This window comes from Salvelinus namaycush, chromosome 4 (genome assembly GCF_016432855.1).
Source record: "Salvelinus namaycush isolate Seneca chromosome 4, SaNama_1.0, whole genome shotgun sequence".
NCBI classification, from domain to species: domain Eukaryota; kingdom Metazoa; phylum Chordata; class Actinopteri; order Salmoniformes; family Salmonidae; genus Salvelinus; species Salvelinus namaycush.
Window position 1 is genome coordinate 1,151,547 of NC_052310.1, and position 12,957 is coordinate 1,164,503.

Below are 12,957 nucleotides of genomic sequence, written 5' to 3' on the forward strand. Positions count from 1 at the left end.
GTAGAGTACAGTAGCTATTATCCAGAAGGAATACAGGGACAAGACAGTATAGTACAGTAGCTATTATCCAGAAGGACAACATGGACAAGACAGTATAGTACAGTAGCTATTATCCAGAAGGAATACAGGGACAAGACAGTATAGTACAGTAGCTATTATCCAGAAGGAATACAGGGACAAGACAGTATAGTACAGTAGCTATTATCCGAAGGACAACAGGGACAAGAAGTATAGTACAGTGCTATTATCCAGAAGGACACAGGGACAAGACAGTATAGTACAGTAGCTATTATCCAGAAGGAATACAGGACAAGACAGTATAGTACAGTAGCTATTATCCAGAAGGACAACATGGACAAGACAGTATAGTACAGTAGCGATTATCCAGAAGAATACAAGGGACAAGACAGTATAGTACAGTAGCTATTATCCAGAAGGACAACAGAGACAACACAGTATAGTACAGTAGCTATTATCCAGAAGGACAACAGGTGACAAGACAGTATAGTACAGTAGCTATTATCCAGAAGGAATACAGGGACAAGACAGTATAGTACAGTAGCTATTATCCAGAAGGAATACAGGGACAAGACAGTATAGTACAGTAGCTATTATCCAGAAGGACAACATGGACAAGACAGTATAGTACAGTAGCTATTATCCAGAAGGAATACAGGGACAAGACAGTATAGTACAGTAGCTATTATCCAGAAGGACAACATGGACAAGACAGTATAGTACAGTAGCTATTATCCAGGTAGACAAGACAGTATAGTACAGTAGCTATTATCCAGAAGGACAACAGGGACAAGACAGTATAGTACAGTAGCTATTATCCAGAAGGAATACAGGGACAAGACAGTATAGTACAGTAGCTATTATCCAGAAGGACAACATGGACAAGACAGTATAGTACAGTAGCTATTATCCAGAAGGACAACAGGGACAAGACAGTATAGTACAGTAGCTATTATCCAGAAGGAATACAGGGACAAGACAGTATAGTACAGTAGCTATTATCCAGAAGGACAACAGGGACAAGACAGTATAGTACAGTAGCTATTATCCAGAAGGAATACAGGGACAAGACGGTATAGTACGTAGCTATTATCCAGAAGGACAACAGGGACAGACAGTAAGTACAGTAGCTATATCCAAAGAATACAGGGACAAACTATAGTACAGTAGCTATTATCCAGAAGGAACAAGGGACAACGACAGTATAGTACGTAGCTATTATCCAGAAGGAATACAGGACAAGACAGTATAGTACAGTACTATTATCCAGAAGGACACAGGGACAGACGTAGATTAAGTAGCTATTATCCAGAAGGACAACAGGGACAAGACAGTATAGTACAGTAGCTATTATCCAGAAGGACAACATGGACAAGACAGTATAGTACAGTAGCTATTATCCAGAAGGACAACAGGGACAAGACAGTATAGTACAGTAGCTATTATCCAGAAGGAATACAGGGACAAGACAGTATAGTACAGTAGCTATTATCCAGAAGGACAACAGGGACAAGACAGTATAGTACAGTAGCTATTATCCAGAAGGAATACAGGGACAAGACGGTATAGTACAGTAGCTATTATCCAGAAGGACAACAGGGACAAGACAGTATAGTACAGTAGCTATTATCCAGAAGGACAACAGGGACAAGACGGTATAGTACAGTAGCTATTATCCAGAAGGAATACAGGGATAAGACAGTATAGTACAGTAGCTATTATCCAAAGGACAACAGGGACAAGACAGTATAGTACAGTAGCTATTATCCAAAGGAATACAGGGACAAAGACAGTATAGTACAGTGCTATTATCCAGAAGGAACAACGAGACAAGACAGTATAGTACAGTAGCTATTATCCAGAAGGACAACAGGACAAGACAGTATAGTACAGTAGCTATTATCCAGAAGGAAACAGGGACAAGACAGTATAGTACAGTAGCTATTATCCAGAAGGAATGCAGGGACAAGACAGTATAGTAAGTAGCTATTTATCCAGAAGACAACAGGGACAAGACAGTATAGTACAGATCTATTATCCAGAAGGAATACAGGGACAAGACAGTATAGTACAGTAGCTATTATCCAGAAGGACAACGGGACAAACAGTATAGTACAGTATCATTATCCAGAAGGATACAGGGACAGACAGTATAGTACAGTAGCTCTTATCCAGAAGGAATACAGGGACAAGACAGTATAGTACAGTAGCTATTATCCAGAAGGACAAGACAGTATAGTACAGTAGCTATTATCCAGAAGGAATACAGGGACAAGACAGTATAGTACAGTAGCTATTATCCAGAAGGACAACAGGGACAAGACAGTATAGTACAGTAGCTATTATCCAGAAGGACAAGACAGTATAGTACAGTAGCTATTATCCAGAAGGACAACAGGGACAAGACAGTATAGTACAGTAGCTATTATCCAGAAGGAATACGGGACAAGACAGTATAGTACAGTAGCTATTATCCAGAAGGACAACAGACTACATACAGTATAGTACAGTAGCTATTACCCAGAAGGACAACAGGACAAGACAGTATAGTCAGTAGCTATTATCCAGAAGGAATACAGGGACAAAGACAGTATAGTACAGTAGCTATTATCCAGAAGGAAACAGGGACAAGACAGTATAGTACATTAGCTATTATCCAGAAGGAAACAGGGACAAGCAGTATAGTACAGTAGCTATTATCCAGAAGGAAACAGGGACAAGACAGTATAGTAAAGTAGCTATTATCCAGAAACAACAGGGCAAGACAGTATAGTACAGTAGCTATTATCCAGAAGGAATACAGGGACAAGACGGTATAGTACAGTAGCTATTATCCAGAAGGACAACAGGGACAAGACAGTATAGTACAGTAGCTATTATCCAGAAGGACAACAGGGACAAGACGTATAGTACAGTAGCTATTATCCAGAAGGAATACAGGACAAGACAGTATAGTACAGTAGCTATTATCCAGAAGGACATACAGGGACAAGACAGTATAGTACAGTAGCTATTATCCCGAAGGAAATACAAGGGACAAGACAGTATAGTACAGTAGCTATTATCCAGAAGGACAACATGGACAAGACAGTATAGTACAGTAAAGCTTATTATCCAGAAGGAATACAGGGACAAGACAGTATAGTACAGTGCTATTATCCAGAAGGACAACAGGGACAAGACAGTATAGTACAGTAGCTATTATCCAAGGACAACAGGACAGACAGTATGTACAGTAGCTATTATCCAGAAGGAAACAGGGACAAGACAGTATAGTACAGTAGCTATTATCCAGAAGGACAACAGGACAAGACAGTATAGTACAGTAGCTTATCCAGAAGGAATACAGGGACAGACAGTATATAACAGTAGCTATTATCCAGAAGGACAACAGGGACAAGACAGTATAGTACAGTAGCTATTATCCAGAAGGACAACAGGGACAAGACAGTATAGTACAGTAGCTATTATCCAGAAGGAATACAGGGACAAGACAGTATAGTACAGTAGCTATTATCCAGAAGGACAACAGGGACAAGACAGTATAGTACAGTAGCTATTATCCAGAAGGAATACAGGGACAAGACGGTATAGTACAGTAGCTATTATCCAGAAGGACAACAGGCACGCAGTAAGTACAGTAGCTATTATCCAGAAGGAATACAGGGACAAGACGTATAGTCAGTAGCTATTATCCAGAAGGACAACAGGGACAAGACAGTATAGTACAGTAGCTATTATCCAGAAGGACAACAGGGACAAGACAGTATAGTACAGTAGCTATTATCCAGAAGGAAACAGGACAAGAACAGTAAGTACAGTAGCTATATCCAGAAGGACAACAGGGACAAGACAGTATAGTACAGTAGCTATTATCCAGAAGGACAAGACAGTATAGTACAGTAGCTATTATCCAGAAGGACAACAGGGACAAGACAGTATAGTACAGTAGCTATTATCCAGAAGGACAACAGGGACAAGACGGTATAGTACAGTAGCTATTATCCAGAAGGACAACAGGGACAAGACAGTATAGTACAGTAGCTATTATCCAGAAGGACAACAGGGACAAGACAGTATAGTACAGTAGCTATTATCCAGGTAGACAAGACAGTATAGTACAGTAGCTATTATCCAGAAGGACAACAGGACAGACAGTATAGTACAGTAGCTATTATCCAGAAGGAAACAGGGACAAGACAGTATAGTACAGTAGCTATTATCCAGAAGGACAACAGAGACAAGACAGTATAGTACAGTAGCTATTATCCAGAAGGACAACAGGGACAAGACAGTATAGTACAGTAGCTATTATCCAGAAGGACAACAGGGACAAGACAGTATAGTACAGTAGCTATTATCCAAGGAATACAGGGACAAGACAGTTAGTACAGTAGCTATTATCCGAAGGACAACAGGCAAGAGACAGTATAGTACAGTAGCTATTATCCAGAAGGATACAGGGACAAGACAGTATAGTACAGTAGCTATTATCCAGAAGGACAACCGGGACAAGACAGTATAGTACAGTAGCTATTATCCAGAAGGAATACAGGGACAAGACAGTATAGTACAGTAGCTATTATCCAGAAGGAATACAGGGACAAGACAGTATAGTACAGTAGCTATTATCCAGAAGGAAAGGGACAAGACAGTATAGTACAGTAGCTATTATCCAGAAGGAATACAGGGACAAGACAGTATAGTACAGTAGCTATTATCCAGAAGGACAACAGGGACAAGACAGTATAGTACAGTAGCTATTATCCAGAAGGAATACAGGGACAAGACAGTATAGTACAGTAGCTATTATCTGAAGGACACCAGGGACAAGACAGTATAGTACAGTAGCTATTATCCAGAAGGAATACAGGGACAAGACAGTATAGTACAGTAGCTATTATCCAGAAGGACAACAGAGACAATACAGTATAGTACAGTAGCTATTATCCAGAAGGACAACAGGGACAAGACAGTATAGTACAGTAGCTATTATCCAGAAGGAATACAGGGACAAGACAGTATAGTACAGTAGCTATTATCCAGAAGGAATACAGGGACAAGACAGTATAGTACAGTAGCTATTATCCAGAAGGAATACAGGGACAAGACAGTATAGTACAGTAGCTATTATCCAGAAGGACAACAGGGACAAGACAGTATAGTACAGTAGCTATTATCCAGAAGGACAACAGAGAAGACAGTATAGTACAGTAGCTATTATCCAGAAGGAATACAGGGACAAGACGTATAGTACAGTAGCTATTATCCGAAGGACAACAGGGCAAGACAGTATAGTACAGTAGCTATTATCCAGAAGGACAACAGGACAAGACAGTATAGTACGTAGCTATTATCCAGAAGGAATACGGGACAAGACAGTATAGTCAGTAGCTATTATCCAGAAGGACAACAGGGACAAGACAGTATAGTACAGTAGCTATTATCCAGAAGGAATACAGGGACAAGACAGTATAGTACAGTAGCTATTATCCAGAAGGACACAGGAACAGACAGTATAGTACAGTAGCTATTATCCAGAAGGACACAGGGACAAGACAGTATAGTACAGTAGCTATTATCCAGAAGGACAACAGGACAAGACAGTATAGTACAGTAGCTATTATCCAGAAGGAATAGGACAAGACAGTAGTAGTACAGTAGCTATTTCCAGAAGGACAACAGGGACAAGACAGTATAGTTACAGTAGCTATTATCCAGAAGGACAACAGCGACAGACAGTATAGTACGTAGCTATTATCCAGAAGGACACACAGGGACAAGACAGTATAGTACAGTAGCTATTATCCAGAAGGAATACAGGGACAAGACAGTATAGTACAGTAGCTATTATCCAGAAGGAATACAGGGACAAGACAGTATAGTACAGTAGCTATTATCCAGAAGGACAAGACAGTATAGTACAGTAGCTATTATCCAGAAGGAATACAGGGACAAGACAGTATAGTACAGTAGCTATTATCCAAGGAACAACGGGACAGACAGTATAGTACAGTAGCTATTATCCAGAAGAAACAGGGACAAGACAGTATAGTACAGTAGCTATTATCCAGAAGGAAATACAGGGACAAGACAGTATAGTACAGTAGCTATTATCCAGAAGGACAACAGGGACAAGACAGTATAGTACAGTAGCTATTATCCAGAAGGACAACAGGGACAACAGTATAGTACAGTAGCTATTATCCAGAAGGACAAGCAGGCAAGACAGTATAGTACAGTAGCTATTATCCAGAAGGACAAAGGACAAACAGATTACAGTAGCTATTTCAGAAGGACAACAGGGACAAGACAGTATAGTACAGTAGTCTATTATCCAGAAGGACATGGGACAAGACAGTATAGTACAGTAGCTATTATCCAGAAGGAAAACAGGGACAAGACAGTATAGTACAGTAGCTATTATCCAGAAGGAATACAGGGACAAGACAGTATAGTACAGTAGCTATTATCCAGAAGGACAACAGGGACAAGACAGTATAGTACAGTAGCTATTATCCAGAAGGACAACAGGGACAAGACAGTATAGTACAGTAGCTATTATCCAGAAGGAATACAGGGACAAGACAGTATAGTACAGTAGCTATTATCCAGAAGGACAACAGGGACAAGACAGTATAGTACAGTAGCTATTATCCAGAAGGACAACAGGGACAAGACAGTATAGTACAGTAGCTATTATCCAGAAGGACAAGACAGTATAGTACAGTAGCTATTATCCAGAAGGAATACAGGGATAAGACAGTAGTACAGTAGCTATTATCCAGAAGGACAACAGGGACAAGACAGTAGTACAGTAGCTATTATCCAGAAAGAATAAAAGGGACAAGACAGTATAGTACAGTAGCTATTATCCAGAAGGACAACAGGGACAAGACAGTATAGTACAGTAGCATATATCCAGAAGAATACAGGGACAGACAGTATAGTACAGTAGCTATTATCCAGAAGGACAACAGGGACAAGACAGTATAGTACAGTAGCTATTATCCAGAAGGACAACAGGGACAAGACAGTATAGTACAGTAGCTATTATCCAGAAGGACAACAGGGACAAGACAGTATAGTACAGTAGCTATTATCCGAAGGACACAGGGACAAGACTGTATAGTACAGTAGCTATTATCCAGAAGGACAGAGTAAGTTTGATTATTAACAAGTTTTTCCAACACGTTTGATAAACAGGACCTGATAGAAATAGGCCTATAACAGTTAGGATCAGCTTGATCTCCCCCTTTAAATAAAGGACGAACAGTGGCTGCCATCCAAGCAATGGGAACCTCCCCAGAGAGGAGAGACAGGTTAAAAACGATGGAGATATGCTTGGTGATGAAATGCTTTCTAAATGAAATGTTATGGACTGACTCTCTGATGGTGCACAGTGGTCTGATGTAATGTCCTCTACAGTGATTGGCTAATGTAATGTCCTCCACTGTGATTGGCTAATGTAATGTCCTCCACTGTGATTGGCTAATGCAATGTCCTCTGCTGTGGTTGTATAATGTAATGTCCTCTACAGTGGTCATTGAATGTAATGTCCTCTACAGTGGTTGTCTAATGTAATGTCCTCTACTGTGATTGGCTAATGTAATGTCCTCCACTGTGATTGGCTAATGTAATGTCCTCTGCTGTGATTGGCTAATGTAATGTCCTCTACAGTGGTTGTCTAATGTAATGTCCTCTACAGTGGTTGTCTAATGTAATGTCCTCTACTGTGGTTGTCTAATGTAATGTCCTCTACAGTGGTTGTCTAATGTAATGTCCTCTACAGTGGTCGTCTAATGTAATGTCCTCTACAGTGGTTGTCTAATGTAATGTCCTCTACAGTGGTTGGCTAATGTAATGTCCTCTACAGTGGTTGTCTAATGTAATGTCCTCTACAGTGGTTGTCTAATGTAATGTCCTCTACTGTGATTGGCTAATGTAATGTCCTCTACAGTGGTTGTCTAATGTAATGTCCTCTACAGTGGTTGGCTAATGTAATGTCCTCTACAGTGGTTGTCTAATGTAATGTCCTCTACTGTGATTGGCTAATGTAATGTCCTCTACTGTGATTGGCTAATGTAATGTCCTCTACTGTGATTGGCTAATGTAATGTCCTCTACTGTGGTTGTCTAATGTAATGTCCTCTACTGTGATTGGCTAATGTAATGTCCTCTTTTGTAGTCAGAGAGACTAATGGTGAGTTAGGGGTTGTCAATGACAACAGAATAACTTCCACCTGGGAAAGATTTAAGACGAGACTTCACACTTTTAGTCCCTCAGACTTTACCTCTCAGACTGTACCTCTTTCAGACGTTACCTCTCTCAGACGTTACCTCTCTCAGACTTGACCTCTCTCAGACTTTAACTCTCAGACTGTACCTCTCTCAGACTAGACCTCTCTCAGACTTGCCCTCTCTCAGACTTGACCTCTCTTAGACTTTAACGCTCACACTATACCTCCCTCAGATTTGACCTCTCTGACTTAACCTCTCAGACTTTACTTCTCAGACTTTACTTCTCAGAATTTACCTCTCTCAAACTATACCTCTCTCATATTTGACCTCTCTTAGACGTTACCTCTCTCAGACTTTACCTCTCATACTATAACTCTCAGACTTTACCTCTCATACTATAACTCTCAGACTTTACCTCTTAGACTTGACCTCTCATACTATAACTCTCAGACTTTACCTCTTAGACTTGACCTCTCATACTATAACTCTCAGACTTTACCTCTCAGACTGTACCTCTCAGACTTGACCTCTCAGACTTTACCTCTCTTAGACTTTACCTTGCTCAGACTTTAACTCTCTCAGACTAAGTCTCTCAGACTTTACCTCTCAGACTTTACTTCTCAGACTACCTCTCTCAAACTTAACCTCTCTCACACTATACCTCCCTCAGATTTGACCTCTCAGACTTAAACTCTCAGACTTTTCTCTCTCAGACTTAAACTCTCAGACTTTTCTCTCTCAGACTTTACCTCTCAGACTTTACTTCTCAGACTTTACCTCTCTTAGACCATACCTCTCTCAGACTTTACCTCTCTTAGACTTTACCTCGCTCAGACTTTAACTCTCTCAGACTTTAACTCTCTCAAAATATACCTCTCAGACTTGACCTCTCTGAGACTTAACCTCTCAGACTTTAAATATCAGATTTGACCTCTCTCACAATATATCTCTCTCAGATTTGATCTCTCCCAGACTTAACTCTTTTACACTTTATCTCTCTCATACTATACCTCTCATACTATAGTTCTCATACTTTATCTCTCAGACTTCACCCCTCAGACTTTACCTCTCAGACTTTACCTCTCAGACTTTACATCTCTCAGACTTTACCTCTCAGACTTCACTTCTCTCATACTATATCTCTCAGACTTTACCTCTCAGACTTTACCTCTCAGACTTTACCTCTCAGACTTTACCTCTCAGACTTTACATCTCTCAGACTTTACCTCTCAGACTTCACTTCTCTCATACTATATCTCTCAGACTTCACCCCTCAGATTTTACCTCTCAGACTTTACCTCTTTTACACATTTTCTCTCTCAGACTTTACCTCTCAGATTTGACATCTCAGACTTTACCTCTATTACACTTCTACATCTCTCAGACTACCTCTCTCAGAATGTACCTCTCTCAGACTTTACCTCTTTTACACTTTATCTCTCTCAGATTTTACTTTGCTCAGACTTCAACTCTCTCAGATGTTACCTCTCTCAGACGCTATTTAGTCCTTCTTTCTCCAGTTCTGCTTTGTGCTTTTTCATAGTTTTTATTTCTCTCTAAGATACAAATAAAATAACAGATTGCAGTGTTCTGTTCTGAGATTCTGAGAATTGGTGTGTGGCAGCCTTGATTCTCTCTCGCTCCCCCTCTCTCTCTCTCTCTCTCTCTCTCTCTCTCTCTCTCTCTCTCTCTCTCTCTCTCTCTCTCTCTCTCTCTCTCACTCCCTCTCCCTCTCCCTCTCTCTCTCTCTCTCTCTCTGTCTCTGTCTCTGTCTCTCTCTGTCTCTCTGTCTCTCTCTGTCTCTCTGTTTCTCTGTCTCTCTCGCTCTCTCTCTCTCTCTCTCTCTCGCTCCCCCTCTCTCTCTCCCCCTCTCTCTCTCCCTCACTCGCTCCCCCTCACTCGCTCCCTCTCACTCGCTCCCCCTCACTCGCTCCCTCTCACTCGCTCCCTCTCACTCGCTCCCTCTCTCTCTCTCTCTCTCTCTCTCTCTCTCTCTCTCTCTCTCTCTCTCTCTCTCTCTCTCTCTCTCTCTCTCTTTCTCTCTCGCTCCCCCTCTCTCTCTTTCTCTCTCTCTCTCTGTGTCTGTCTCTCTCTCTCTCTCTCTCTCTCTCTCTCTCTCTCTCTCTCTCTCTCTCTCTCTCTCTCTCTCTCCCTCTCTCTCTCTCTCTTTCTCTCTCGCTCCCCCTCTCTCGCTTCCCCTCTCTCGCTCCCGCTCTCCCGCATATGGTATGATATGATATGGTATGGTTATAATTTGGTGTGGTGTGGTGTGGTATGGTATAGTGTGGTATGATATGGTATGATGTGGCATGGTATGATATGGTATGATGTGGCATGGTATGGTATGACATGGTGTGGTATGGTATGATGTGGTATGGTATGGTTTGGTATGACATAGTATAGTATGGTATAATTTGGTGTGGTATGGTATGGTGTGGTATGGTATGGTATAGTGTGGTATGGTATAGTGTGGTATGGTATAGAGTGGTATGGTATAGAGTGGTATGGTATAGTGTGGTATGGTATAGTGTGGTATGGTATGGTATAGTGTGGTATGGTATAGTGTGGTATGGTGTAGTGTGGTATGGTATAGTGTGGTATGGTATGGTATAGTGTGGTATGGTATAGTGTGGTATGGTATGGTATAGTGTGGTATGGTATAGTGTGGTATGGTATGGTGTGGTATGGTATGGTATAGTGTGGTATGGTATAGAGTGGTATGGTGTGGTATGGTATAGAGTGGTATGGTATGGTATAGTGTGGTATGGTATAGTGTGGTATGGTATGGTATAGTGTGGTATGGTATAGTGTGGTATGGTATAGTGTGGTATGGTATAGAGTGGTATGGTATAGTGTGGTATGGTATGGTGTGGTATGGTATGGTATAGTGTGGTATGGTATAGAGTGGTATGGTATGGTGTGGTATGGTATAGAGTGGTATGGTATGGTATAGTGTGGTATGGTATAGTGTGGTATGGTATGGTATAGTGTGGTATGGTATAGTGTGGTATGGTATGGTGTGGTATGGTATGGTGTGGTATGGTATAGAGTGGTGTGGTATGGTATAGAGTGGTATGGTATGGTATAGTGTGGTATGGTATAGTGTGGTATGGTATGGTATGGTGTGATATGGTATAGTGTGGTATGGTATGGTATAGTGTGGTATGGTATAGTGTGGTATGGTATGGTATAGTGTGGTATGGTATAGTGTGGTATGGTATGGTGTGGTATGGTATGGTATAGTGTGGTATGGTATAGTGTGGTATGGTATGGTGTGGTATGGTATAGTGTGGTGTGGTATGGTATGGTGTGGTATGGTATAGTGTGGTATGGTATAGAGTGGTATGGTGTGGTATGGTATAGAGTGGTATGGTATGGTGTGGTATGGTATAGAGTGGTATGGTATGGTATAGTGTGGTATGGTATGGTGTGGTATGGTATGGTATAGTGTGGTATGGTATAGTGTGGTATGGTATGGTGTGGTATGGTATGGTATAGTGTGGTATGGTATAGAGTGGTATGGTATGGTGTGGTATGGTATAGTGTGGTGTGGTATGGTATGGTGTGGTATGGTATAGTGTGGTATGGTATGGTATAGTGTGGTATGGTATAGTGTGGTATGGTATAGTGTGGTATGGTATGGTATAGTGTGGTATGGTATAGTGTGGTATGGTATAGTGTGGTATGGTATAGTGTGGTATGGTATAGTGTGGTATGGTATGGTGTGGTATGGTATGGTATAGTGTGGTATGGTATAGAGTGGTATGGTATGGTGTGGTATGGTATAGAGTGGTATGGTATGGTATAGTGTGGTATGGTGTGGTATAGTGTGGTATGGTATAGTGTGGTATGGTATAGAGTGGTATGGTATAGTGTGGTATGGTATGGTGTGGTATGGTATAGTGTGGTATGGTATAGTGTGGTATGGTATAGTGTGGTATGGTATAGTGTGGTATTTTATGGTATGGTGTGGTATGGTATAGTGTGGTATGGTATAGTGTGGTATGGTATAGTGTGATATGGTATGGTATGGTGTGGTATGGTATAGAGTGGTATGGTATGGTATAGTGTGGTATGGTATAGTGTGGTATGGTATGGTGTGGTGTGGTATGGTATAGTGTGGTATGGTATAGTGTGGTATGGTATAGTGTGGTATGGTATAGTGTGGTATGGTATAGTGTGGTATGGTATAGAGTGGTATGGTATAGTGTGGTATGGTATAGTGTGGTATGGTATGGTATAGTGTGGTATGGTATAGTGTGGTATGGTATAGTGTGGTATGGTATGGTGTGGTATGGTATAGTGTGGTATGGTATAGTGTGGTATGGTATGGTGTGGTATGGTATGGTGTGGTATGGTATGGTGTGGTGTGGTGTGGTATGGTATGACATGGTGTGGTATGGTATGGTATGACATGGTGTGGTATGGTATGGTATGACATGGTTTGGTGTGGTATGACATAGTATAGTATGGTATAGTTTGGTGTGGTATGGTATGGTGTGGTATGGTATGGGATGGTTTGGGATGGTTTTTTATGACATGGTGTGGTATGGTATGACATGATATGGTTTGGTGTGGTATGGTATGGCATGGTATGGTGTGGTATGGTATGGTTTGGTATGTTATGGTGTGGTATGGTGTGGTATGGTATGGCATGGTATGGTGTGGTGTGGTATGGTGTGGTATGGTATGGTATGAC